Source organism: Equus przewalskii, chromosome 15 (genome assembly GCF_037783145.1).
Source record: "Equus przewalskii isolate Varuska chromosome 15, EquPr2, whole genome shotgun sequence".
NCBI lineage: Eukaryota > Metazoa > Chordata > Mammalia > Perissodactyla > Equidae > Equus > Equus przewalskii.
The window spans coordinates 18,471,497-18,497,903 of record NC_091845.1 but is presented as its reverse complement, the minus strand read 5'-3'; the positions used below and the strand labels follow the sequence as shown (position 1 = coordinate 18,497,903).

At 43.2% G+C, this 26,407-nt stretch overlaps 1 protein-coding gene across 4 annotated transcripts in view; it reads right to left on the bottom strand.

The window, feature by feature from the left end:
• The window catches only part of PDZRN3 (PDZ domain containing ring finger 3), a 234,301-nt gene that overhangs the window by 89,979 nt on the left and 117,915 nt on the right, over nt 1-26,407 (bottom strand). Inside the window, exon 1 of one of the 4 annotated variants that reach the window (XM_070576774.1) lies at nt 10,379-10,636. The exons of the other annotated variants lie outside the window; for them this stretch is intronic. The gene's annotated coding sequence lies outside the window, so the exon portion shown is untranslated. Of the gene's footprint in view, nt 1-10,378; nt 10,637-26,407 lie in introns of those variants that run through there. 4 annotated transcript variants of the gene reach the window in all.

Genomic DNA, 26,407 nt, shown 5'->3' with positions numbered 1-26,407 from the left:
ACCTACTCTGCTCTGTTCTTCCCTGGACACTGCCTCTACTCAGCTCTTCAAGTCTGACCTCGAAAGCTCTCCCCTGACGCCTCCCTGCCCTGTTAGCCACAGTCCGTGCTTGCTTCTCTAATAGCACTGGGACCACTGAGGACGGCTGATAGTTCCACCTCTCTCCGCCCACAGCACCTGTGCTCCTTAAGAGTAGGGACTTTCCCTTCCTCGAGCTGCATGCCCAGCACAGCTGTACAACTGGGTGATGGCTCAGCCGAAAGAAATGCTGTCCCACTCCACGCCCTTGCTCTCAGTTCAGTATGTGGATAGTGGCTGCCGCCCCTGGATCCCTGGATTTCTTAACCACATGTTCCACAACATTTTCTCTCCAGCATGATAAGAGGACAAGCAGCTTCTGTACTTTACTTTCTTGGGGTTACTGATTGCTTATTTACATGCACTATCTTGTTTACTTCTAATGCCCCTGAGGATTAGGCACTCATGGTCTTAATTTATAGCCAGGGAATTAGGGTTTGGGTAAGTGATCTGCCCAAGGTCACAACGGTCTACTGAATGGAAAGGTTGGGATTTGGCCCCAGTCTGTCCTGACCCTGAAACCTGTGCTCTTCACCATTAGGCATACAGATTTCTCATTCTTACTGGGCTTCTCCCACGGCTCTGAGCCCTCTGACACAAGGCCTAAGTATGGTGATTACACGTGCCAGAGGGTAAACGGGTCATCGTGCCCATCCAGGAGTGTGCCACGTTGGAGAATAATCTTCTCCTCTTACCTTAAAATAATAAAGAACAGAGATAATATGATCAACTAAACTTAATAAAAAGGTTTGATGATAGGAGTCTATCTCCTCCAGGACGAAGAGCTGGACACACAGACACCCACTGAGCTCAGAAGCAGCAAAGTGCCTATTCTCATTTCTTACCCTTAAAAAAAAAAATGGAAGAAAATATTCAAATTAATGAACAGGTTGTTCATAAAATTTAGAGTGTAATTTAAAAAATATAAGGGACATCAGAGATTATCCAATCCACCTCCCTCATTTGATAGAGAACAGGAAGGCCTAAGAAGACTGACAAAGACTTGACCAGACCCACAGAGCTAGCTAGTGGTGGCATCAGGACTAAACGCAGGTGTTCTGAATTCCAACCATGTTCCTTCTATTATCCAAGCATGGCAAATCGTTCTCAACATTAAGGGTAACTCTTACTGACTGGTAGTGGCCGCCTGGAGTGACACTACACTGAGAACACTCTGAAGCCACAGGTGGACTCTGAGGATAAGCCGGCGGTGATTGATAGTCACGCCTGCGCAGGTATGGGATGAGAGCACGGAGAAGTGAGTTGCTCCCCTTAAGTTCCTTTTTCACAGAAAGGTGTCTATTTAATTGTACTGAATTCATAATTTATCTCAAGAGCAATTACATTAATATCATCACAAGTCTAGTTCATGAGATTGTCACAATGCTGTTTGTAAGAGAAAACACATTTTGATTTGCAACACAGATCCTTAGAGGAAAGCCCTCAGAAAGGGTGATGAAGCTGGAACTCACTGGAGATGGATCCACTGGAGAGTCTCAATGCTTCACTCTCTCTCTCAAAAAAAAAAAAAATAGTGGACTATTTAGATGGACACACCCTCTGACACTTGGCCACAGTGGCCATCGCTCAGCTAGGCTTGTCAGAATGGCCAAATCACATATTTACTACCTGGCTCCTTAAAGCATTTGAGGCTTTGCTTTTTTCCTTTAAACATCACTAACAGTCTTCAGCTCTATTTTTTTTTTTTTTTAAAGATTTTATTTTTTCCTTTTTCTCCCCAAAGCCCCCCGGTACATAGTTGTGTATTCTTCGTTGTGGGTTCTTCTAGTTGTGGCATGTGGGACACTGCCTCAGCGTGGTCTGATGAGCAGTGCCATGTCCACACCCAGGATTCGAACTAACGAAACACTGGGCCACCTGCAGCGGAGCGCGCGAACTTAACCACTCCGCCACGGGGCCAGCCCTCTTCAGCTCTATTTTTAAAAAACACCATGCACCCTAAAGAAGCCATGGAATATACTAAGAGACAGCTCTCGTCTCTTACGGGATTCTCTTGAGAAAGCTCAATTAAGTACTTAAAGACACTGCAGAGAGTGGGGCAGTGCCCTAGGACGTGCACAGGGCTGGTCTGGGACACAATAAAAGTAAAGGACCTTGCGTTGCCACATGACACCACTACATAGAAATACAGCACTAAGGGGGTCTTGAAGTGCACTGTTTCTTAGATTACACCACGTCCTGTCTTTCAGTAGGGCCGATTCAGAAGCTATCCTACATGACCTGGGTCAATCCAAAGTAAACACAGCTCTCCAACTTTCCTCATGACCCAGGCATGATTTTTCTTTGGGTACCACAGGGCTAAGGGAATTGTTATTGATGGTTCTTATTTTATGGTAAATTAACACTCTTGGGCGTTAGAAAACAGAAAAGACCAAACATGCATGCCTTGTCTTCGCTTCATAATCCAGAGTAGAGCTGAAACTTTCTATTTCAGAGGAGGTCAATTAAAGAGGAAAAGATGGCTGTGATTGTCACAAAGGTACCAGGCAGCCAGGCTGATCAAAGCACACAGAAGGGACAATGTTATCAAGAAAAATCTACAAGCCTTGAGGGAACAGCTTCATTTTAAAGCAGTCCATAAGAAGCCACCAAGATGTTCCTTCTCGAACGCACTTTTTCCCACTTATAAAGTCAACATAATGAAGACTTGAGAAAGAGCAGTTAACACAAAGCATTTCAGCTGGATGCACTTTTGCCATTGGGATGCTCTGTCAACCACGTCTTCACAGGGCTGTCGGTCACCCCAGGGAAGAAATGTGCCCTGGGCTCACTACAGAGGAGGATAAATTTATTTTTTAGTTTACCAGCTGCTATCATGCAAACTATCATAATGCTATTTCAAGTTTCCTGTCACTCTCTCTTATCTGGGCAAAGTGGCTGTCATGTAATTAAGCCAATACATATTCACTTATTCTTTAAAAGTCAAGTATGGAGGTAAAATAAGTTAACTGCATATGCTATAAAGTGAGGTCGATAATCTGGTTGATCATGCTATTCACAACACAGAGCTACACAGAACAATGTGGAAGGATTTAGGATGAAGTCACAAATATAACTGTGTCTACTAACCATTTGGGGCCTGCTTTCTTGGAACAACAGCTTAATCAAGAATTTGGTGGAAAAGCTGACCATGAATGATACCTGTGAACTATGACCTGCTTATGCTTCAGAGGTCATAGTGAAACACCCTCTGTTTTTGCTTTTCCCTGATTTGTTTTCAGAGGATGGACAGAAAGTGAATTCTCTTAGTCCCTTTCCTGGAAATGAAAAGTGCAACCCCATCAGTTAAAAGATGAGTTGACAAAGCTGGGAAGGGTATCCCAGACGGAGGAGACAGTGGATGCAAAGGCATGGAAGCGGGACATCCCCAGGCATACTTGGGACACGGCATGGTCAGCATGTAAAGTTTGGGCTAGAGCAGAAACTAGAGAGGTAGGTGGGGGCTGGGAGAGGCTGGGAAGGGTCCTGAAGGCCAGGCTAAGTTACTAGAACTATTTGATAGGCAGTATAACTTTTTTCATAAGGAAAACATACATCAGATCAGGATTTTAGAAAAATTTTAATGCTCAGAGGTAGTATAAGAAAAGGAATGGAGAAAGGAGAAAACTGAGGGGAGGCAGGAAATAAGGAAGAAGGCCTAACAGTCCTGGCAAAGGTGACTGGGGGTGGGGGGGCCTGGGCTGGAAATGCAGAGGAGGGAACAGATATGAGAGATAATACGAAGTCAGAACTCCAGGCACTGACAGGTGGGTGAGCAAGGAGAGTCCAGAACATCTCCCAGGTTTCTAACTTGAGCAACTGGGAGGATGACGATGATGTTAAGTAAGACTGGGAGGGTAAGGAGGAGGAGGAGGAGGAGGGAGAGCAGGAGCAGTCTGGATTTATATGCCTTAGGTTTGAGATTCCTCAACACTGGAGCAGAGATGTCCCAGAGATAGGCGGAAATGCAGATCTGGGTTCTGGAGAGGGGCATGTTGATTTGGGAGCTGCATAAGTCATGACTGGCTGGAGCACTCCCGAGGAGGTCAGAGGATCATTTCCCAATGAAGGGGAGTGGTTGGTCGAATGCCCCAAAGGACCCAGGTGAGAACTGACAGTACTTGCCGGATATGATGGCAGAAAGGTCCTACACTGCCCTTTGCCAGAAGAGCTACAGCAGAGCGCTGAGGGAGGAAGCCAGACTGTGACGCAGAAAGTCAGAAAAGAAAGCAAGGATTGCTCTCTCAAGATAACTAGTATTAAATGTGAGAGAGAGAGAGAGAAAGGAGAGATGAGGCAGTACCTTCAAGGGGAAGAAGGTGTGGCCTTGGAAAAGAGTGAAGTCTAGAGCCTTGTGACGCCAAGTATAGTCTACAGACCAGCAGCATCAGCATCACCCGTGGGGTTGGAGAAATGCAGCATCTCAGGCCCCTGTCTAGAGTAAATGAATTGGAATCTGCACCGCAGCAAGATCCTCAGCTGATCTGTTTGCATAGTAAGGTCTGAGAAGCTGGTATAAAGGAGGGTTGCATTTCCTTTGTGAGCAGAAAGGGAGGCACCTAGAAAGAGGGTGAGCAAACGTTCCCCTTGATGGAGTGAGATGAGATTAAAATAGGAGTGAACTTAACTTTAAAATGAAGCCAGAAGAGGCATATAGTCTCACCTTTCTTCCTTTTCCCAATTTCCAACAAATATACATGGGTTTTTAAAATGAGCTTTCTATGGGTCTCAGTTCTCTGACTTGTAAAAGAAGGATAAGGAAGAATCATTTAATAATAAATTTAATTTTTAACAGCATCCTCCTCCTCATGGAATAAGAAATACTTTCCCCAAACTCTCTTTACTTCTTTGAGGAATGAGACCCTTACAGAATTCAATGACAGGAGGATTTCTCAGTGGTTTAGATACTGCTCCTAACTCAGATTCTCCATGTAGAAGGAGTTTTCCTACCACTATCTGGCTACTAAACGTCGGGCAGCTTCAAAGTCAAATACAGTTTGACTGCATCACAAAGAATTAAGTTCTAATTTTAGGATAGGTGGTAGTATTTTAATCTTCCAACAACTTCCTGAATGAGGTCGTTGTCAAGTCCAAACTCACTGGTAGCAGGAAATGTTCATTTTATACTATAAGACCATGAAAAATGGCTTTTTTAATGCAGACACTCAGAGAAATGTAGCTAGCGTGCAAAGGATGACAATTAAATAAGTTAATTTCAGGGAAATTGGCAGGTAATCTGATGTGCGTTAACCTATCTGTCTCCACTTGTAATGTTCAGAAAGAAATTTGGAAAAACTTACAGGCAAGGCAAGGATGATAAAAACCTCTAATTACAACCAAAAGGCGGCCCGTGTAGCATCTCTATCAAGTAATTAACAACATGTCTGGCAATGATTGCACGTGACTCACTGTTTCCAATTTCTTTAAGTGAATTTTAAAGCTATTACCAATGCCCTTGCCAACACACAGCATGAGATGCGGCTGAGCAGCTTTTGTGCAAAAAAACTTTATCTTCATCAGAGGAAGGTAAGTGGATCAAGCTGACAGGAAGCTGGGAAACAGCACACTGCAAGGACAGACGTGTGTGGAGAGGGAAACAGAAAAATAATAAGCACATTACCAGACGGTAGGGTCTGGGAGATGCCAGTGGCTGAGAATGGCTTGCTTTTGGGTCAACAGCTTGAATCTGACTCTAATGGGCAATAACTGCCAATTCTATGGCCTGTGTAAGGGCCCATGGATGGGGGGGTGGGATCACAATCCAGGCACAAGTATACCACTGGGAATTTCCATGGCTTTAGAGTTGGCAGGGCACCCTCAGACTGGAGGGGAGCATGAGGTAGAAAGAAAAAGATCACTGGGTCAATCAGTGTGATTTTTAAAAAACTGAAAACGACCTCAGGAAACCAACCAACGAAAAAAAAGCCACATTTGCTTATTGGTTACAGAATTTCTGTCTGGGGTAAGGAAAGCATTTTGGAAATAGTCATGATGGTTGCACAACAAACAGTGTGAATGTAAAATGGTTAGAATGGCAAGTGCCAGGTTATGTATATTTTGCCACAATAAGAAAAAGCCCTACATTTAATTTATCCAGTCCATGAAAGTTTCCTCAGTGTAGCACTGGCCCCACTGGGAGGCAGAGCTGACTAGATATTTTGGTTTTTGATTATTTGTGAAGCTGCAGACTGGCATACATAGCATCTAAACTTTATCATCAGATGTGTCAAAGGTCAGATGTTTATTTCATATCAGGCAAAGCAAATATTTTGAAGGTTCTGGAAAGATATGAATAAATCAACCTAAGAAATAGTTTTAAACCTATGGTCTATTACAAGGTAATTGTGCCCTGTGTAGTTAAAATGTCTTTGCTCCAAAGTTGACACCCACTGTATTTCATACTCTTCCCCCTTGCCACCAATAAACTGGTTAAAACATCCAAATATTCAAAATTTCCCATCTACATGGGAATCAAATGGATTTTCATAGCAAATATAATTTAAAGATTCTACAATATTGACTTTGAAAAGGGAAGAATATATGTTAACCTGCTGTACTGTTTTTCAATAACTTCAATATCTTTAAGCTCATAGAGATGTTTCCTAAGTGACAGTTTCAAGTTTTGAAATTCAAGGCACTTTCTCACAAAAAACTTTGTTTTACTGAATTTCAGTAGCATTTAATTCTGTGTCATATTATTAGAAGGTCACGTTCTTCTCTAAGAAGAAGATAACGATTACTTACAACTGGAAAAATATCACCCATACCTTAAGTACTTAAATAACAAAATGGAGCAGAGGAACCTACATTGTAATTTTATACATTCACTCTGTGCAACTCCCAGGGGAAGGCTGCCTTCTCTGTTTTCAGAGAGCCAGACTAATCCCTCCATTATAACATACAAGATGGAGACGTCACAATTACTGATCCCAGCTCGTTACTGCTGAGAGCGTCTGGGCCACTTCCAAGTTCTCCTCTCTTACGACACCCAAGCTTTCTTCTCTGGCTGAAAAGAAAACTATCTTTTTTGCAAATTCAGAACAAATGTGCCCCCATTAAACAGCCAAAACATTCACAATCTTGAATTTCTGCAAGTAGCTAAAAATGGCCCTTGTTTAAGCTGAATAATTTCTGTATAGGTATTTGAGGCAAGTGCAGAAACTTTCTGGAACCTATCTGACCTTTCCAGCGACCTCTCACTCACTGCCAGAAGCAGGGCCTTCTACGGCTCACTACTTAAAAGTGTTCGCTTTTGAGGCCACAACACAGCAAGGCCTCCCAGAAACACCACCTAATGAGAACCCCAGAAACCCTTTTCTTACCTCACAGCAGCACGCAGACAAAAACACATCACACGGCTACTGTAGACTGATTCCCGCCAATCTGAGATAAGCTCTTTTCAGTAAGGTCATGATGGGGGCATTAGGCTTTTATATTTCATGGGGGCAAATGGAAGGCAGGAAATGTGGTTTGATTTTTAGATTAATTATCAACACATCTGCCAGCAAAGGTCCTCTAGCAACTGGATGAAATCCTCCTTTGAAGGAAACGAACTATAACCTAAATTTTTCTCTTAAATCTTTTTGGGGTAAAAAAGCTGAGCCTTTAGTCAGGAATTAACTCAAGAGAATGAGGTGTAGGAGACACAGATACCATTAAAGGAAAAGAGGGACATGAGGAACAAAACTTATCTTTTCCCCAAATAGCTCTATCACTCTTTCCCACCTTCTCCCATGCTGCTCTCCTTGTCACTCTTCAAGCCCCAGCCACAACACCTGCTTTCAGTTTCTCCAAGAAGCCAAGCTCTTTCTGGCCTCAGGGCCTTTGCACATGCTGTGCTTATAACAACACTCTTCCCCACTCTTCCCTTGGCTGCCACCTTCTCATTGTTTGGGTCTTGGTTTAAATGACCCATTATCCAATAGGCTGCCTGCCTGCGATCTCTAAAAGTCTGTCACCTTCCTTGGTCTTTCTTTGCCCTGGGCTCCTTCTTCTTTCTTACCATAGTAGAAATTATATTCAGTGGAGGGGGTGTGGGTGTCTTCCTGACTGTCTTTTTCTTTTTAACCTGTAGGCCTGGCTTCATGCACTCACAAGGGCCCCATGCTTGGGGTTTAATGCTCTGTGGTCACTGTCTCGAAATTCTTCATAATTTTACCTTGGAATTTGCATTCTGTAAGTGAAACCCGATGGAACAATGGAGCATGTGCTGGGGCTTGGAGACTCAGCTCAGACTAGTCCCCTGGGCTCTCCTGGCCTTCTTCTCCCTGCCTCTGCTAATGACCTCCATCCTTGGTGGGGACTGGGAACAGGAGGGCTGGAGTCAGTTGTGTGTGTCTGTGGCATCTTGGGGTGGGGTATGGCGGTGGCTGTCCCCTCCCTGGGCTGGCCATTCCACAGTGTGTTCGGTGGACTGAGTACATCCTGGCATATTGGATCGCCCATTGGCTGTGGATCAGGGCTGTGGGCCCGTGAAACGGGGAGATGCCTGGCTTGACTTCCCTCCCCTGGTTGACACACAGGGCACTGGGCAGGCGACTGGCAGGAGGGGGCCCTGGCAGTGGTGGCTGTGTGTCTGCCCTGTTGTGGAGTAGGGCCCCTCAAAGCCTGTGAGGGTCTACCCTTGGACTTGTCCTGTGAGTAGCTCCATGCCTGTGGGAGCAGGACATTAAACAGCAAATTAAAACACCAGGACAGGTAGACAGAGGGACCACAGAAGACGAGAAAAAGCTTGAGATTTTAGGGCCTTTCACGACACTTTTTTCCTGCTTTTTCAAACAACGGGGCCCCATATTTTCAGTCTGCACTGGCCCCTGCGAATCATGAGGCTGATCCTGTTGGCCACTGTATCCCCAGCATCCAGCACAGAGCAGACACTCAGCTTCTGTTCAATAAAACCCTCTGCCCCACGGTGTCAGACGCTGTTCCAGAGTGTGAGATAAGGGCTTTCTTGAAGCTGCACCACAGAAGACTAAGTACAATATCTGAGGCTGTCCTAGCTGGACTCATGGGCAGTTTCCAATATTCCTGAGGTGCCCGCAGCAGTGATGGTTCGGAATGTTTCCCATGTATCTAAACCCACAGATGTGGTTACAAAGTAAGAATACGGTTTCATGAGCAGCTTGTGGCATCAGCCACGTTACTCATGATCACATCTCTTCATATGCGAACCTATGAATTGACTAAAAATCCTTGGAGAAAAGGATTTTAGTTTGCACTATCCTCCCTGCAGAACCTTAAAGACATTACTTTTTCCAAACAACTAATTTCATCTTCATGCCCCAGCACACCTGCAGCCCTGGAGGGACACACCTCACCCCTGTGAGGACCAGTAAGCAGCAGTCTGCCTCCCTTTCCAGGGCTTACAGGGAGAGCCCCTTACAGAACGCTCTGCACTGCTGAAATAACAATGACCCTCCCATCTCAGGGACCAAGGGTCATTGCTGCACATGGAAGCCCAGGGCCCCTCCAGCCCACCCAGGGAGAGAAAACCCGGGGCCTTGTTAGGATTGCTTATGTAAAACCAGCACATCCTAAAGGTTTTCAGATCCATGCTCCACTCAGCTGACAAAGACTCTGGGCCTCTCTCATCCTTCACTGCAAGATCGGTTCCTCCCCCTTTCGGCATGAGCACCTGTACCCTCCAGAGTGGCAGATGGGGGGCAACATCTCTTGGCCACATTTGTACCAAAGGCTCTTTTCTTCATCAGCTCTGTAGCTATAAATTCAAATGTGAGCAAAGTCAGCAAAATTTAGGGGTACAGCGTTTACTTTACTGCTGAATCAGCATGAAATTCCACTTAAGGGAGAACAGGCTGATGTTAAAGTTCATTCAGACCAAAACCACCTTTCCAGCAAAGGCCTGTTTCTTGGGCAGGCACACCACCGCAGAAGCCATGCCTGCCTTCCCCAACAAGGAACGCGGGCAGTGGCCACAGGTCTCTGCACCCACAAACCTCAAAGGAATTCAAGTGACCCAGCCCAGTCGGCTGCCAAAGAAAACAGCGTCCAAGGACTCCCTGGCCAGAGGTAAGTGCAGCTACAAGAGTCCTTACAGGCACCTCCCTCTCCTGCCCCTCTCAGGCTGAAGCGACAGTCTCAGGAGCCACTAAAATCCTGCCAGGCAAGCTCTTCAAGTTCAGGGTCAGTTCAGCAAGCTCCAGGAAAGCTGGGGAGGCGGTGGCGATTCCCAACAGCGCTGTTTGCTCAGGCTCCCATGTGACGACCCTCTGGCTTCCCGGCAGGCAGCCTGCATAAGCCTGGCACCACGCGGGCTCCTGCTCACGTTACACAAACTCACCCTTTCAATCAGTGAAATCTTCTCCGGGGTGCTTAGGAGGAATTCCGGCAGCCCATGTCATTCCTACTTCAGGGACGGCACTAAGATTAGCCTATAAATGACTCAATGGTTCACCAGGGGCCCGTTTCACAGTCTCCCCACGGAACAAGCAGCAAGGAGGGGAATCTTGATGTCTGAATGCTTTTCACCCCTCTCCTGGGTTCTGAGCTGGCTCTGCCTGCCATAAACTTGCTTCTTGGAGCCCATGTGCAAGGACGCAAATTTATACTGCTGGTTGGGCTTTGCACAGTTGCTCAAACACGGATTTTTAAACTGCAAGGGTGAGGTCATGACAGGAGGCTGTTAATTCAGGTGGAGTCCCAGTTATTGGGAAGAACAAAACCTCATCTGAAAGGTTCTTGATTAGACCAGAGATCCAGTGTTCCAAGAGTCTCTCAAGATGCTCCACGGTTTTAGCAACAGATGAATCTGGGGACCCCTGCCTCCACTATAAGCCTCTCCAGACCCTCTCCCCACAAAAGAAAAACACACAAACCACTGCAAAGGGCAATCTCAGAGATTCTGAGACCTGGCAGTGAAGAAACCTTCAACCAGTGTTTCTCACGCTTTCTCATCCTAGAATCCCCTTTCCCGGCCCTATGTGGCCCCTACGGCTATTTCAAAGGATCTCTGAAACTTCTTAATTGGTTTCCAACACTAAGCAACCAAAACATTTCAAAGAAAAGCCCAGTTTTCTGTCTTCTCTTGCAAAAATGCAGAAGCGCAGGCAGCCGCAGGCTCACATCTCCTGGTGGCTGGAGCTGGCGGCGCTGAGCAGCGGCTGATGTCTGAGGCCAGGCTGTGTGCCTGTGTTCCTTACAGGGCCCCGCCTCCCTCGCCCTTGTCCTTTGCTTCCATGGCCTAGGAAGCACTTGCCTTTATGACCCTTGTCCTGAACGTGCTCTGGAAAACATGTGATTTGCCAACTGTCCAAAGCACTAGCGAAGGGTACTCACTGGGTGTATGTGTGCAGGGCTGTTCTTAGCCATCTGGGACCGCAGAGGGGTGTGAGAAAGCTGCCCTTCACAGGAGCTTACAGCAAGGTGAAAGATGAGGCGTCTTTAACAACAAGCGGTTCCCTTTCTTTTGTTACTTAAACCTTGGGAAATCCTTCTCATGCAAAATTTCACACAGAATAAAATCTGAAGAGGGTAGGGGAGGGTATGTCCTGGGTCCCTATCTCCTTGGCTCTCCCTTGCTACTCAGTACCTTCTCCATGGTCCCAGAGAGACCTCTCCTGGAGCTTCAGGCTCCCTATCCAGCCCAGGTTGGACCTCAAGGGCCTGCGTGATGCCTGAGGTCTCTCCATACCACTTACGTCCTACCTATCCTTCTGAGATAGGAAGAACATGGAAATGGGAGGGCAGGTGTGACATGGGAGAATTCCCTAGTTCCTGATGGAAGAAAATAATGGAAAGAGAGACAATAACAATACTCATGACCTAGTGTACATGGAGCATGTGACCCTGAAACCAAAACATGGAAGCGCAAACATCATCTCAGCAGCATCTCCAAAGCTGGTGGAGTGGGACTCATGACTGGAGCATGACCCCACTCAAAAAACAGCACTCTCATAGACGAGGAGGACGTGTGTGTGTCTTACGTTTGTATACACAGACACATACACACACACACACAAAATGAGCACTTGGGGAACCCAGATGGACTGCAGGCTCAAATACCTGGTGTCTCTGTAATGTGCATCTCTTTCTGCCTGCCCCATATCCCCTCTCTTGGTAATAGCTCCTCATTTTCCCTTGGGTAACCATCCCTCCTTCTTCTCTCAATATGGTCCAGCTGAACTTGACTCTGTCACCAGTTCCAGTGACGAGCATGTGCCTCAGGCCCGGCCAATCAGATTGTTACAAACCTCTGGCATCAGTGATTCGTTGGGGAATGGCACATGTCCTAAACTGGGGCAATGAAAGGCTGCCCTAAGTTTTTCACTAGAATTATCAAGAAAAGAACTTGCTTTACCCTGGGGTCGCTGGGCTGACAGGATCAATCCTAGAGATCCTAGCAACCATTTTTACCACCTTGTAGGAAGAAATGGCCCCAAATGAAGCCAACAGTTAGGCACAACGAAGAAATGGAAACAGACCCATGCTGGATGACAAGATCTGAATAGCTAGATCTAGCTGAGCCTAAAGCTAGATATGCTTGTATTTTTCCATTGCTTGAGCCAATGAATTGCCATTTGTTCTTTGTTTTGTTTTGTTTACTGCTGAGGCCAATTTGGGCTGGGGTTCTGACACAAGCATTCCAAAGAATCCTGACCAATATAGTCTTTCTCCACTGACCATCACCGTACTTTAAGTTTGTCAAATACCTTAAATTCATAGTAAGGTTTTCTTACTATAAAACCAAAAGATCAAATCAGAGAATTATAAAGTAAAAGGCTGTTTTCATTATGTCTGTATTAGTAAAGATCTTTAATATTACTCACTAGAAAACTAATTTTGACCATATGTCCAAATCCACCATTCCCTAATACAGCTCACTTTCCTTGCTTAACTATGAAGCTCAGAGCAGGAAAGCCCTGACACATTTACATACAGGGAAGAAATCGGAATAAAATCTATGTCAGCCTTACATAAGGTCATTTGCTCTCATCCAAAACACCAATAAAGGAACTCAAATACCTCATATAACACTTATCAAGCGAAATATTTATAACCTCTGAAATAGCACTTGCAAAAAAAGTTTCATGGTAACTGCTTATGAATTGTTTTTATTGAAATGGACTATTTAAGAGCTGTTGGTTTTGGACATGATTCTTTAGCTTCTTTAAGAAGCTTCATTTTAAAGTAATTTTTGCCTGTCTGTGATCTTTTTCTTCTGTGTTATTTTAAGGATACTTACGTAACCTTATTGATTTATTTAGTTCCATGTACCATTCAATGCCAAAAAGACAACATCTAAAGACTATAACGTACACATATATTTTAATCAAGAATATGATTTCTGTTCCTTAACATGCCACAATATACAAGATACAGCTTACTCTTCAAAAACCAAATAGGCAAAAACCCAGCATTACAAAACAAATAAATCAAAGAAAATCAACCACTTTACAAAGAGAATGACTTAAGAACGCCTTTCAATAGCAACATTCACTCAGCAAGTGGTTTGCCTTTTATATAATTTTTAATTACACAATACACGAATATATTTTGCTTGTAAAAAAAATTAAAACATGCCTGATATAGCTAAAATTCCTCTGATCACCTCCCCTTTAAAGAGGAAACCACTGTCAGCTGTCTGGGTGTGCCCTCCCGATCTTTTTACTTACAGACCTATACGGCCTGGTATGGATGTCTTTTTCCATAAATGCTGGCAAACATTATGTAGTATTTTGTGACTTCCTTTTTTCTCTCAATAGTCGATCTCAGAGATCTTTCCTTGTTAGTTGCACATATATTTGTCTTATTTTTAATTCCATACTTTATTTAACCATTCTGCTACTGATGGGCAATTGGGATGTCTCTGTTTGTTTCCTTTGTACAAACAAGGCTGCACTGGACATCCACATGTAAGTCTCTTACGCACACAAGCGAGGACTTCTCTTGGGCTGACTTACTTTTTAAGGCAGAGAGTTGTTATGTAAAACAAGGTGGACTGTGAGGATATTGGCAACCAACCAAAATAAAGCTCCAAAGAAAGACCGCCATGAACCAAAGTTGTTTTTCTCTCCATTTCTTAAGGATCAGATCACTTTCTCTGATTTTCAAGAATTGTTCTAGCTTCAAGAAAAGCTATCTAATTAAGACAGAAACCATAGCTGGTACTCAAAAGCAATGTTTTACTTGATTAAATACCCTGCTCTCCCCCCTCCCAAGAATTTCAGCATTATATATATGCTTTTAGTTGATGTGTTAATTATAAGGATTGTTGATTCATCAAAGTACAGTCCTCAAGACTTTTACTAAGTCATAGTCAAGATAAGTATTGGAAAAAACAAAACTGTGCCATATAGATGAACATTTTAAAAGTGGAATGTATAAGGGGCCGGCCCGGTGGCGCAGTGGTTAAGTGTGCACATTCCACTTTGGCGGCCTAGGGCTCGCCGGTTTGGATCCCGGGTGCGGACATGGCACTGCTTGGCAAGCCATGCTATGGCAGGTGTCCCACGTATAAAGTAGAGGAAGATGGGCACAGATGTTAGCTCAGGGCCAGTCTTCCTCAGCAAAAAGAGGAGGATTGGCGGCAGATGTTAGTTCAGGGCTAATCTCTCTCAAAATAAATAAAGTGGAATGTATGATATATACAGAGTAATGCACACACACACACAGTGTATGTGGTACAAAGAATAAATTAAATACCCATGTACCCACCATTCAACTTAAGAGCCTTCTCCAAACTGTTGATGCCTCTTCAAAGTTCCAGCCCAATTAAACCATTCTACTTCTTCCCAGGGGTAAATTTTATTCTAATTGTTCTATTTATCTATCCTTGGTTTTGTTATCATCATTTTATTGTGGAAATCTTCAAGCAAACATATAAAGTAGAAGATGGGCAGAATGTTAGCTCAGGGCCAGCCTTCCTCAACAAAATGAGGTTTGGCAGCAGTTAGCTCAGGGCTAATCTTCCTCAAAAAAAAAAAAAAAAAGTAGAGAGAATAACTTAATGAACTCCCATGTACCCAACACAATATGAACGATTATCAACCTTTTTGCTACTCTTGTTTCATCTACCCCGCCCTCCCCATTCTTTTTATTTCCTGGGGTCTTTTAAAGCAAATCCCAGAGACCACGTTACTTCATACACAAATACTTCATAATGTAGCTCTAAGTCAAGAGGACTTAAAAAAAAAAAAAACACTACCATGCCATTATGACACCCAACACAATTAATAGTAATTCCTTAATTTCATCTGACATCATCCATATTCAAATTTCCTCAATACACAAAGATGTCTTTTTACAGTTAGTAAGAGAGTTCATTTAAAAAGTTAAATTAGGATACAAACCACAAACCCCACATTATTTTAAAAAAATATTTTACTTCAAAAGTCATTAAATGACCAATCTTTCCCTCACATTAGCATGCCATGGTGAGGTTTTACTATATACTCAATAACTCAGCAAGCACTACCAAGTACAGACAAGGAAGGTAACCAATGACACAGTGTCTCCCCCCCGGCCCACCATATTGCCACAGCACACAGCAGAACCATTACCGTGTGGGCCAAGCAACGGGGAGGGTTTTAAGATTCACAAGTGTATTGATGCGGTTAACAAATAAACTAAATTATATGGTGACTACAGTGTTACAATGTGACTAATAGACACTCTGGGCCTTAGTTTCCAAGCTGAAAAATAATTGGGTAGACACCACAGAGTATTTGGGTCTGGAGCTTGTTTATTTTGCTTTCTTTAAGGAAGCATCTGATTAACTTAAACGCAGCCATTCAGAAACATTTGTTTCCCTGTGCTGTTTGCTCTTTATGCTCAGAAAGAAAAAAAGAAGTACTTTTGGAAAGCAGTAACACACATGCATTTGACAAGAAAACTGTTAGGTACAATGGCGAAATTGTTTCTGTGGGGTTTGGGTCCTGCTTTTATCGGTGTATTTATCAGTAGGGAGGAAATACGTGAAAATTATCTTGAAGCTGAATGATCAGATTTTCAGTGCATTCAGCTACTTTTCTATAGCAAATGCCTCATTATCACTGCTGACATTATAGGTGCATCCAGATTTAAGAAAACTCAAAATCCAAAAGGCTCAAGAGTTGAAGGGTGATTACTGAAGTTGTAAAACATATTTCTTATTATGGAAAATTTCAAACATATATAATAATAGAGCGATAGTGTAATGAAACCCCATGTACCCATCACCCAGCTTAAACAGTTATTGACTCATTGTTAATCCTGTTTCAACTACATCATAACTAGTCTTACAATGCTGACAACACATGGGAGCTGATTTGCCTCCATGAGTATCTTTGGGGCATAAGGAAGGAGAGAAAGCATAGCACCTCTTCAGACCAGCTCAGCGCTGGGCCCATAATGGGCACCGACATTTGTCGAATGCATCAGGAGCCCCTTAGAACCCCGCCTCCTTCCCAGAGCAAGAAGTGATGTAGGTGTGATATGTCGATTTTGAAGAGAGACGAGAAAGGGTAGTAGGGTCTGGGAAGATGCTGAGTTAGAGAGGACAGTCTCTGAGCTTGCCGGGCTCCAACTCCTTCCTCTCCTCCAGGGAGAGACTTGTTCCTTCTGAAGTTCTCTCAGAAAAGGTAAGGCCAGGGACCCATGTTATTTAACTCTGTCCTATATAAAAACACAAAAAACACCTTTTCTCCCCTCATTTTCCAGATGTGGCAAATCAATGTGAATTTACCTGAAAATACCTCCTAGACTTGTCCCCCTGTCTCCATCCTCCTGACACCACTCTTTCCTTCTTTAGGCCCCATCAATGGGTGACTCCATTTGTGCCCTGATTAACTTGAGGAGATCCTTGCCTTTGCTGCTGGGGTAAGTATAACTCTCAGGGGTTAGTCTTGTAAGGGCAGCTGGTGGTACAGTGTACCAAAATTATTGCTGGCAGCTAGGTATTAAAAGAGGAGATAAGAGTTTAAACACTGCTTTCACTCAAAATTTTCAAAAGAAACAAACCCGGGGCCGGCCCCACAGCCGAGTGGTTAAACTTCTGTGCACCCCACCTTGGCAGCCTGGGGTTTGTGGGTTTGGATTCTGGGTGTGGACCTACTCCACTCATCAGTCATGCTGTGGAGGCATCCTACGTACGAAGTGGAGGACGACTGGCATGGATGTTAGCTCAGGGCAAATCTTCCTTACCAAAAAAAAAAAAAAAAACCAACTAGATATTTGAAAAATGTAAAGTAAACATTTGAGTACTTTTCCCTAATTGCTACATCAAAAACAATGAATGATTTGCTATTAACTATAACCTATCTTTTCATACCAGCAGTAGAAAGGCAGTGGAAATGTTCTCAACGTAAGCTAACCTTTTACAACACAGACAGGCTAGGACCAGATGGTGGCTGTGTGACTCCTTGGTTAGACTTCCTGCTGTTTTCTGAGGTAAAAGCTGAGGTGGCAGCATCCTAACTAACATCACTGAAACCAAGCTCTCTTCCTGCGTGAGGAGGAACTGCAAACAGAAGTTTCCCAGTGGCCAGCGACACCACAAAAGGGACAAATGACCACACAGCTTGTTCTTATGCTCAACAAGAATTTGACTGAGTTTCCTGGACACCTTTCTACCCTCCAATAGCATGCTTCCTGCCTTACATCCTTAAACACACACAGGTCTTGGGTATGGTTGCTGTGCCTGGAACCAAGACCGACGTGGTCCTGATGCCATCCAGTTTGCCTTTAAAACCTCAACAGTGTGATTAGGGAACCCTCACGACCAAGGCATAAGCCTGCACAGCCCCAGCTGCCCCAGGTGATGCTGGTAATGCACACAGCTACAGGCTGTCGCTGTCACACCTGGAGTCTGAGCCACGTGCCACCATGGTCCCAGGTTCTCAGTCCTGCCCTGCAGTCACAGCCTTGCTGGTGAGTCCTCACACCAACTCATCACCTAACACCGTCTAGAAGCATCTATCACTATCGATGTAAAGCTCTCGGGTGGGCGCTCTAGACCTGAATGACCACAAGTACTGGATTTTCTGGAACTATCCTGATTCCAATGACTCCACAGATGGTCAGAAAAAAAAAAGCCACTGATATGTCAACATTGTGGCATCCAAGTGACATCCTCCCAAATGCCCAATGCCTGGGAGCAGGGAGGATGAAGGGCAAAGAGACCTTCTGTTATATTACAAAAAGTAGCTGGGGACCCGGGGAGACTCCCTGGCTCACATCCAGGTTTGCTGCTCACCAGCTGCATCTTCTTGGGCGAATTACAGAACCTCCCGCTGCCACAATTTCCTTGCCTATAAAATAAAGACAAGGACAGTACCTCCCTCTACGGTGTTGTGATAATTAAATGACTTAATACATGTTTAGTGCCTAGATGGAGGCAGACACGGAAGGCCCAATGGGTATTAGCTAATATTATGTGGTGGTTGTTACTGTTATTGATTGTGGGAGATTTCTTTTATTGTTTGGAAAACCCCATGCCCATAGGAATGGGGGTTACAAAGAATATCAGGGGAAGCCCTTGCATTTTTTCTTTTAAAGTCTGTTATTAAGATTGAACTTGAACGTGGCCTTTTAAACTTCTTTCTGATAACCCCCACCCTTTCTGATTTCCACGTTGAGGTGTGCCACGTTTCACTCTGGGTACTGAGGATCTCCGAGCTGAAGACAAGGACTGCCGACTGTTAATCACCATGGCTCCAGTCTATATCAGCGTTGTTGCCAGAGTAATCCTCCTAAAACACAGCCTTAACATGCTCTTCCCCCACCCAACAATGGTTTCTGTTGTAGACTGGATTAAGGGCAACCTCCTCATCCTTTCATTTCAGCATCTCACTAACCCAGCCTAGCCCACCTGCTAGCTCCCACCTCCACCCAAGCTGGGCCATCCCCTTAGACCACCTACACATATATTCGAGGCCATTTCTACCTTTGTCCACCACAGCCACACCTTCCAAAGGAGCCTCTTCTCTTTCTGTCTAAATCTGTCTATCTTAAGACTTTGCTTTCTTCGTGACGCCTAACCGATCCCCTGCAGCCCTTGTGAATCTCTCCATCGACTCTTGTGCTCATTTTGAGGCTATGCCATTTCTTTTCTTCTTGTTTAGTTTGCTTGGGTTTTGCCTCCTCTATGCAAGTCTGGTCTCCCAAGACAGACTCTCAATTTCTCAGGAGCAAGCATGATGTCATAGGTTCCCTTTGTACTCCACCTTCTCTTCTCTTTCCCTACCAAAGTCCAGTTAGGTGATTCACAAGTCGCGTCATCTTTGGAACAGGTTATCATTAGAAACTTTTGCTGAAACTTTGCTATGATTTCATGAACTGGATTAAAGTTGCAAAAGCCAGACACAAACCACAGCTGCCTTGATTTGCTGTAGGGCTCTTAACCATAGAACCAATCTCTCCACTTGACGTCCATCTCTGACCAAGATTGTGCCAACTCCCCTCCAGAGCTCTCTTTCCAAGTCCTTTCTACCTTCAACTGGGAAGTGGATTCCAGAGTGATGCCCTCTACACAGGGTCCCAGCCACTCTCAGTAAGCATCTTCTTGTTGGTTCCTAGGTTCTATGGAATCTGCCCCCCAAACAGAGCACAGTCATCCTGTCTCCCACTTTCCTGCCACTTGCCTATCCAGGCCGCCATCACCGCTCACCTTGATGACTGTGGAAGACCCTAAGTATTCCCTCTACCTTCAGTCTCTCCCACATCTAATCTAGCAACGATTCATTCAACAAATATCTACTGTGTGCCTACTATGTAACAAGCATAAAAAACAACATTGGAAAGAAAGGAGGATGCAACCCTCGGCTCTCGGGGTATCAAAGGGAAGCCTTGTTAAATCTGACCCTCTGGCTCCACATTTGGTGAGAACAAGGTGGGGTGACACTGTCATCTAAATTCTAAAACAAGCCGTCAGAAAATGAAGCTCCGTGAACAGACTCCAGCTTTCAGACTGAATGAGACCCTTTCTTAGAGCTATGTTATTAAGCAAAGACAAAAACACAACAGCAGACAATATGAGAGACTATCAAGTGTTACTATGCACGCATCTTGATTTAGTTGGCTCATCACGCACAGAAGCAAGTGTAAAACCTTTTGTCTAAGGTAATTATTATGTTTTCAGTCAAAATTATAACTTGGTTCCAGCCCAAATGATAGGTTTTTATACAGAAGATTCCACTTCCATAATGGTGTTCTTTAGTGTCTAAATAAATGGCTTCCCAAAAGAGGGGAACTGTCAGATGGATCTGAGAAGGGAAAGGAAGATAGTTAATTTTCCATAAGTTTAGACCACCAACAAGTAAAATTATTTTCTTCAATATTCATTATAGATTCAATATTCATCCTTAGAAATGTTATTTTATGAAAGAAGTTCCCCTATCACCACATACACATAAGTAAGGCTGCTTGATTAGAGTTCCTATTTTGTGGTATGTTATCTTCCGAAATTGGCATCATGAAACCAGGCAACCGGAAGAAATGACAACTTTCAATGTACAGCCATAGAGAAGGCAGCTCAGTCAAGGATGTAAAGTGGTCAGATGGAAGGCAAACCCTCAGGGATCCAGGTATTTCTAAAGATCAGCTGTGAGGCATCTTATGGAAAATCCTGGAATGTGGTACATTGTGACTACAGCCCGGCTCTTCAGAGCAAAGGAATGATCGAGACGTATGGTGTCAGGGCGCCACCTTCTGGCAGAGCTATGCCAATGTCTTACACACAACGCTTCTTTCTAGAGGGCAGTCACTTTGATCCCGCTTAAATAGTAAGAAAAATGAAATTCTTCCTATGCACAAAAGAGCCAGACTCAAAAACACAGTTGTGGTTTTGCACTACTGGGCTGGGTATACAGGTATACAGATTCTATCGGTCAGAGAACATTATACCATGGCTAGTTGTTATCTTGTTTTACATCAGGCAATTTTATCTTGATCTCAGCTTTAAAACTTTAACCTTCTATTATAAACATGCAATATCATCACAAAGAATTTTGGTAACTCAATCTTTTTAAAAGAAACCAAACAAGTTTTAGATACCTGTGTTTCCTTTATAGGCAAAATCTAGACTTATTATAATGGTTCCTTCAAAATTTTTTCTACTAGGTGCTACTTTTACAAGCAAATGTGTAAGTGGCCCATTATTTACCTAGAAGATTCTACTGAGGTCATAAATCCGATGTGAGTTCCATTTAAGCGACAGGTGAGTTAAACATCTGGGAATGCATAACCAAGTTCTAACATTACTCAAGGATAATTCTTTATTTTTAAACCTCAAGGAAGTATGATTTCATATTTAAATACCAGGCTGCAAAAAAGGGCTATTTCTTCATTTTAAATCAATTCTTTATCCATAATGCTGTACTCCAAAGATCATTCCCACTGCTGTCTACTCAGCTTCAGCTAACAAATGATGAAAAATCCTTGCTTTGCTTAGTTTGGTATTTTGGTTAGAGAGGACATCATCTAATGCTTTTCCCCATGCTCTTTGCAAGGTCTTAAATGACAGAATACAAGTACATTTCCAAAAACATAACACAGCATTTATTGCGTCTGAACTCAACTGTCTCAGCGCAACCACGAATGTGTCTCAAGAAACTTAGTAAAAGCTTTGAACTTCTTTGGGGCAGAAAGGCATCACAGAGCGAAGGAAGAAACTTACAATTAAAGCTTTCATGCAAAATTTACACATGGATCAAGTTCTGCTGACACACAGGCAAAAAGGCAGGAGGAAGGGAGCAAACTTGGACAGATGAGTTTTTGTATTATGAGGACGGCTTCCACATCTGAGACGTAACTCAGTGAAACAGAAATCCCAGCCATGTTATTCCTTTTCCGAAGAGAACAGAGAAGCGAATACAGTGACCCAAAGTCTCATCGCACATGTCAGATGTTCATATATTCAGACTTCTGCCTTCTTTATTAAATGGAAATTAATATTACACGAGTGGCTCTGTATGTGTGTCTGCCTTTTGCGGGTACATTCTTCTTTTCCTCAGATGACCACCCAATGCACCTTGTTCATTAAAACAGTTCTATGGTTAAACACACAGGAATATATAAGTTAGTTAGTGTTGTGTAACAAATGAATTCATATAAAATTTACATGTAATTTAATTAGCTGATAACAGGTCATTAATTGAGGGGCTAAAGAAGGGAAACATATTCTTTCGGATATATATAGGCTCCATTCAGGAAGAATAGCTTTGTTTTCACTCAGCCGTTCTCAGCTAGGAGAACCACCTGTGCAAATATGGGGCTCAAGTCAGATGACAAGCAGGGTTTTTACGGTACCAGGAAGATTTTCATCTCCATGACAACTTTCCTGGGTCCAAACAGAGAGCGTTCTTTTTCTGGAGTCAACATCTCAGCCACCCTAGTGGATTCAGTTCGGGCCTGGCGTGCATCTGAACACTCTTTCTTGGGCAGCCACTATTCATGGGCGCTTATTCTGCCAAGTCATTATTGGTTGGTGATTACAGAGCTGACGTATTTCATAATGACACCATCTCCCAGCACTTCATTTCGAAAGAATGAAGTAATGCTCTGACTCAACAACTCGCTGAAACTACAAACCACTTTTCCCATCTCCAAAGTATAGTACTTATTATTAAGCAGGCCTACACCCACATACGTCTTCAGATTTTATGTATAAAGATAACCATTTAGTACCACTTACATGCGTGCATATAATTTAATTTCTCAGATATTAATTAACACAATTGATTGATATGTGGAGAAATACACAAAAAGGCTTTCTGGGAAATTCTCTCAAAATAAGTATGGGGAAAAACAAAACAAAGCTATTCTTCTATGAATGTGTTTGCGATATGCAGAGTTTTTGCAGCAACTCTAACAAGTGCTCTTGGCTCTTTGCAAATCATATTCTATCAGGTTTTTGATTTACAGCCAAATCCCATTCCTATTCTAAGATAGCTCCGCACCCTAGGGAGGTAGTTCGGAATTGAAGGGTATGAGATGATGGAACGGAAGGCAGAGATTTTGCTCTTTTAATTAAGAACTAAGCTATACTTCCATACACGGATGGCATTTTATGGAACCAGTGTCCCATGAATAATCATTTTGGACACTTTTGATATGAACCGTCCCCCTGACAAAACTCTTTTAATAAGCCCAAGTCCCTTTAAGTATAGACTTTGATTCAGATTCAAGGCATAAAATTTGGCTCAGAATTAAAAGTCGTAGAATTTAATTCATGCAATTTCTTCACTTTATCAGGCTTGCTGTTGCTGGTCTTAATAGAACTGGACCACAATGCACTGGCTAGAAATAACAGCACACAAAAAACTCCCAAACATTACAGAACATCAGTTCATCAAAGCAGAGAAAACATTTCACCGGACAAGCCTGGAGACCTGTCGACTTGAACAGCAGAATTTTCAAACTGTCCATCTTGTGAAAGGTATTCTACAAAATTTATCAAATCTTTGAAGCTTGAAACTTTATGTATTCTTTAATATATTATTTAATACAAATACTATTAAATAAATTATTTACTTAAATACTATGAAATAATTTATTAAATAAAGGTTGTTTATTTGTATCTTTCAAATCTCAGGAAAAGGCAAGCCAAATGGAAATAAATGTTTGCAAAGATGAAAATATTGATATCTCTAATATAAATGATGCTTTTCTGCATCAGTAAGATAAAAGACGAACATACAAATCAAAACACAGGGAAGGCAAGAAGCCTTGCACCAAAGAGGAAATTCAATTGGCTAATGAATAAATGAAACAAGGTCCAACTTGATTGGATATAAAGCAAGCCCTAATTTAAATAACGAGGTGCTATTTTTCACTTACCACCATAGCGAAGGTTAAAAATGATCCATTACTCATGAAGGGGCAGGGAAAAGAGCTGCTCAGATAGTACCTGTGGGAATCAGCAGGCCTCTCCTTTCTAGGGAGATATCATAATAATGGTACAAACACTCTAACTCTAGAAACTTTAAAGAAAAATGCCTAAATGGATAGAAAGATTTACACATAAGGATCTTCAATACAGCACTGTCTATGGTAAAAAGCTGTAGGGTAAAAAGTGGTTTAAAAAAAAAGACAATAATAACATACAAGGGAAGTTACAGTACAGCCACATGTGGAAAACTACACAGCCATTAAAAAGCCTGAGGCCAAAAACTATCTAACAACAAAGGATATTGTTTATCGTCTGCAGCTAAGTAAAAACGGGCTATGATACACTAGGAAAAAGATGATCTCTTTCAAAAACTGTGTGTGTGTGTATAAACATACATTTTCATTTTCATTTTCTCTCCACACTTATTCACACACACAAAGTACAAACAAGGCATACACTAAAAGAGTAATGGTTTTTTTCTGCGTTGTCAGATGACACGTGACTTCTCACTCTGGGTTTTTCAGTGCTTTTAGAAATGAGATTGTATTACTTAAGTAACTTGGAGAAGTTACAGAGTTTCATAATGTCAGGTCTAATTAGAATCAGCTAAATGAGAAATCACTAGCGGCAGCTGAACACCTGGCAAAGACAGGACGGATGTAAAGGAAGCTTTAACCAATCTTCTAAAACTGTACTTGGGACAGAGGGCTCAGTCATTAGCAACCGCAGGTCGGACTTTAACAAAAATTTGAAATTAACATGCAGCTACTGCCAGCCCCAATCTTCCTTCTTCACAGTAGGCGTGGCTATGGATTAGAAACTTACTTGGAAAAACCTCTCTTCCTCTACACGGGGGACCCCCAGCCGAACTGCAGTCACTTCCAAACAACTTCTCCCACGACGCAGCCTTGAACGAGCGAGGCCCTGGACAGAGGAACTGCCAAGGAAAGCTTCCCACCCTTTCGTCATCAGAGCTTTGCGCATCAAATCAGTCTTGCATCATCTCTAGAATTCTGGGGACAGCAGTGGAGAAGGAAAGGAAAACCGTGGGAATGAAAGAAGAAAAGCCAACCAGCTGCCCCGTGCAGAATTCTGTCTTCGTGGTGGCCAGTTTCACTTCTGAGCAACACAACACGCTGATGGGGGTGCTTCCAGCAGGGACCAGGTCTGCAGCCCCTTTTGTAGTACGAGGCCATCAATGACCCATGGGACCACTAGGGGGCGATCTAGGAGTGAAGCGTGTTCTACGCATAAGGAAGATCAGCTAAGCAGCCTATAATTTCCAACCTCTAGCTACTGGAGGGAACTCTCAGGTAAGGTCTGTTTTAAATTTTATTATAAATATAAGCAGGGTCTTTCTTTTTGACTTCTCTGGAAATGTAAGCATAAACGGCTTTCTGCTAGAGATGTAAGAAAGGGGAGAGTATGGTACACAAAATTGATAAGTTGGAGAATAAATATTTTTTCTCTCCGCTCTCCACTTCCCTAGCCATAACCAAGACTTCCTCTTCCAAAAGACACAATAAATAAATAAAACCTCTGGCAACAGACCCTCTAGTGTCCCTCTGAGGTCCTATTTATATATGACCACTGTGGTTAAACAGACCTAAAAACGCTCTGCAGCAGCAATGACAATTTTCACCCACCCCAGGCCTCTCAGCATCTGTCATCTGCAAGCCTCACGTGGCAATTAGTTACTCACCGCCCCGTGAGGGTTCTGGTATCAGTGTTTAACACTCATAAGCTGCAAATCCTTTGTGGAAGAAGGCGAGCTATAAATAATAATTTTTAAAACTCTGCTGTTTACATTTTTCATGGGTTTGACTTTTCCTTTCTTATTTTCCAAGAACCCCATGAGGAAAGGCCTTTGCCTTCATATTCCCGCTGGAAACCAGCCATCCCGGGGATAGGATGCTCAGAGGATAACGCACTCTTGAGCACCCACCACCTGACAGCGCTGGTTAGGTTCCGCGGGTAGACCCAGGGGTCACAGATCCAAGTGGTGGTCTCTGCCCTCGGAAGGCAGAGGGACTGGCCCTCCACATTCTGTCTGTCCCTAATTTCTCCAACATGTATGAATGAGGCTGATCATTTTATTCCCTGTCCCTCAGTTTCCTCATCTATAAAAAACCCAGGCGTTGAACTGGATGATGGCTAAAGTCCCTTCTGGACCTCTTTGTGCTGTGGCTCAAGGGGGCACTCCATCAGGATTTATTAACTTACTCATAAACGAGCCTTTGAGCCCTGTAAGGCAGAGTAGCTCCCCAGGAGAGTCACACCAAAATTTCCTTTTAAATTGGGATCCCCATCTGGCTCAGCTGAGGTTATGATACAACTAAAGGAAGTAGAGGACACTTATTTGGGCCAGCTTGGGAGACAGACAGAATCTTGTTCATTTCTCTTCTTAGTCCTTTGTTGAATTTCTATTGTTAAGAAACTTTCACTTTTGGAGGTGATGGATATGTTTATTACTTTGACTGGTAGACACATATGTCCCAACTCATC